The sequence below is a fragment of the Oncorhynchus kisutch genome, unplaced genomic scaffold, assembly GCF_002021735.2.
Source record: "Oncorhynchus kisutch isolate 150728-3 unplaced genomic scaffold, Okis_V2 scaffold1457, whole genome shotgun sequence".
In the NCBI taxonomy this organism is placed as follows: domain Eukaryota; kingdom Metazoa; phylum Chordata; class Actinopteri; order Salmoniformes; family Salmonidae; genus Oncorhynchus; species Oncorhynchus kisutch.
In genome coordinates this window covers 45,457-49,748 of record NW_022263402.1, presented here as the reverse complement: position 1 = coordinate 49,748, position 4,292 = coordinate 45,457, and positions in this window count along the sequence as shown.

Here is a 4,292-nt window from a genome sequence, read left to right as displayed (position 1 = left end):
ACACAGGTTGATGTTATACCCCCACACCAGCACGACCAGGACACACAGGTTGATGTTATACCCCCACACCAGCACGACCAGGACACACAGGTTGATGTTATACCCCCACACCAGCACGACCAGGACACACAGGTTGATGTTATACCCCCACACCAGCACGACCAGGACACACAGGTTGATGTTATACCCCCACACCAGCACGACCAGGACACACAGGTTGATGTTATACCCCCACACCAGCACGACCAGGACACACAGGTTGATGTTATACCCCCACACCAGCACGACCAGGACACACAGGTTGATGTTATACCCCCACACCAGCACGACCAGGACACACAGGTTGATGTTATACCCCCACACCAGCACGACCAGGACACACAGGTTGATGTTATACCCCCACACCAGCACGACCAGGACACACAGGTTGATGTTATACCCCCACACCAGCACGACCAGGACACACAGGTTGATGTTATACCCCCACACCAGCACGACCAGGACACACAGGTTGATGTTATACCCCCACACCAGCACGACCAGGACACACAGGTTGATGTTATACCCCCACACCAGCACGACCAGGACACACAGGTTGATGTTATACCCCCACACCAGCACGACCAGGACACACAGGTTGATGTTATACCCCCACACCAGCACGACCAGGACACACAGGTTGATGTTATACCCCCACACCAGCACGACCAGGACACACAGGTTGATGTTATACCCCCACACCAGCACGACCAGGACACACAGGTTGATGTTATACCCCCACACCAGCACGACCAGGACACACAGGTTGATGTTATACCCCCACACCAGCACGACCAGGACACACAGGTTGATGTTATACCCCCACACCAGCACGACCAGGACACACAGGTTGATGTTATACCCCCACACCAGCACGACCAGGACACACAGGTTGATGTTATACCCCCACACCAGCACGACCAGGACACACAGGTTGATGTTATACCCCCACACCAGCACGACCAGGACACACAGGTTGATGTTATACCCCCACACCAGCACGACCAGGACACACAGGTTGATGTTATACCCCCACACCAGCACGACCAGGACACACAGGTTGATGTTATACCCCCACACCAGCACGACCAGGACACACAGGTTGATGTTATACCCCCACACCAGCACGACCAGGACACACAGGTTGATGTTATACCCCCACACCAGCACGACCAGGACACACAGGTTGATGTTATACCCCCACACCAGCACGACCAGGACACACAGGTTGATGTTATACCCCCACACCAGCACGACCAGGACACACAGGTTGATGTTATACCCCCACACCAGCACGACCAGGACACACAGGTTGATGTTATACCCCCACACCAGCACGACCAGGACACACAGGTTGATGTTATACCCCCACACCAGCACGACCAGGACACACAGGTTGATGTTATACCCCCACACCAGCACGACCAGGACACACAGGTTGATGTTATACCCCCACACCAGCACGACCAGGACACACAGGTTGATGTTATACCCCCACACCAGCACGACCAGGACACACAGGTTGATGTTATACCCCCACACCAGCACGACCAGGACACACAGGTTGATGTTATACCCCCACACCAGCACGACCAGGACACACAGGTTGATGTTATACCCCCACACCAGCACGACCAGGACACACAGGTTGATGTTATACCCCCACACCAGCACGACCAGGACACACAGGTTGATGTTATACCCCCACACCAGCACGACCAGGACACACAGGTTGATGTTATACCCCCACACCAGCACGACCAGGACACACAGGTTGATGTTATACCCCCACACCAGCACGACCAGGACACACAGGTTGATGTTATACCCCCACACCAGCACGACCAGGACACACAGGTTGATGTTATACCCCCACACCAGCACGACCAGGACACACAGGTTGATGTTATACCCCCACACCAGCACGACCAGGACACACAGGTTGATGTTATACCCCCACACCAGCACGACCAGGACACACAGGTTGATGTTATACCCCCACACCAGCACGACCAGGACACACAGGTTGATGTTATACCCCCACACCAGCACGACCAGGACACACAGGTTGATGTTATACCCCCACACCAGCACGACCAGGACACACAGGTTGATGTTATACCCCCACACCAGCACGACCAGGACACACAGGTTGATGTTATACCCCCACACCAGCACGACCAGGACACACAGGTTGATGTTATACCCCCACACCAGCACGACCAGGACACACAGGTTGATGTTATACCCCCACACCAGCACGACCAGGACACACAGGTTGATGTTATACCCCCACACCAGCACGACCAGGACACACAGGTTGATGTTATACCCCCACACCAGCACGACCAGGACACACAGGTTGATGTTATACCCCCACACCAGCACGACCAGGACACACAGGTTGATGTTATACCCCCACACCAGCACGACCAGGACACACAGGTTGATGTTATACCCCCACACCAGCACGACCAGGACACACAGGTTGATGTTATACCCCCACACCAGCACGACCAGGACACACAGGTTGATGTTATACCCCCACACCAGCACGACCAGGACACACAGGTTGATGTTATACCCCCACACCAGCACGACCAGGACACACAGGTTGATGTTATACCCCCACACCAGCACGACCAGGACACACAGGTTGATGTTATACCCCCACACCAGCACGACCAGGACACACAGGTTGATGTTATACCCCCACACCAGCACGACCAGGACACACAGGTTGATGTTATACCCCCACACCAGCACGACCAGGACACACAGGTTGATGTTATACCCCCACACCAGCACGACCAGGACACACAGGTTGATGTTATACCCCCACACCAGCACGACCAGGACACACAGGTTGATGTTATACCCCCACACCAGCACGACCAGGACACACAGGTTGATGTTATACCCCCACACCAGCACGACCAGGACACACAGGTTGATGTTATACCCCCACACCAGCACGACCAGGACACACAGGTTGATGTTATACCCCCACACCAGCACGACCAGGACACACAGGTTGATGTTATACCCCCACACCAGCACGACCAGGACACACAGGTTGATGTTATACCCCCACACCAGCACGACCAGGACACACAGGTTGATGTTATACCCCCACACCAGCACGACCAGGACACACAGGTTGATGTTATACCCCCACACCAGCACGACCAGGACACACAGGTTGATGTTATACCCCCACACCAGCACGACCAGGACACACAGGTTGATGTTATACCCCCACACCAGCACGACCAGGACACACAGGTTGATGTTATACCCCCACACCAGCACGACCAGGACACACAGGTTGATGTTATACCCCCACACCAGCACGACCAGGACACACAGGTTGATGTTATACCCCCACACCAGCACGACCAGGACACACAGGTTGATGTTATACCCCCACACCAGCACGACCAGGACACACAGGTTGATGTTATACCCCCACACCAGCACGACCAGGACACACAGGTTGATGTTATACCCCCACACCAGCACGACCAGGACACACAGGTTGATGTTATACCCCCACACCAGCACGACCAGGACACACAGGTTGATGTTATACCCCCACACCAGCACGACCAGGACACACAGGTTGATGTTATACCCCCACACCAGCACGACCAGGACACACAGGTTGATGTTATACCCCCACACCAGCACGACCAGGACACACAGGTTGATGTTATACCCCCACACCAGCACGACCAGGACACACAGGTTGATGTTATACCCCCACACCAGCACGACCAGGACACACAGGTTGATGTTATACCCCCACACCAGCACGACCAGGACACACAGGTTGATGTTATACCCCCACACCAGCACGACCAGGACACACAGGTTGATGTTATACCCCCACACCAGCACGACCAGGACACACAGGTTGATGTTATACCCCCACACCAGCACGACCAGGACACACAGGTTGATGTTATACCCCCACACCAGCACGACCAGGACACACAGGTTGATGTTATACCCCCACACCAGCACGACCAGGACACACAGGTTGATGTTATACCCCCACACCAGCACGACCAGGACACACAGGTTGATGTTATACCCCCACACCAGCACGACCAGGACACACAGGTTGATGTTATACCCCCACACCAGCACGACCAGGACACACAGGTTGATGTTATACCCCCACACCAGCACGACCAGGACACACAGGTTGATGTTATACCCCCACACCAGCACGACCAGGACACACAGGT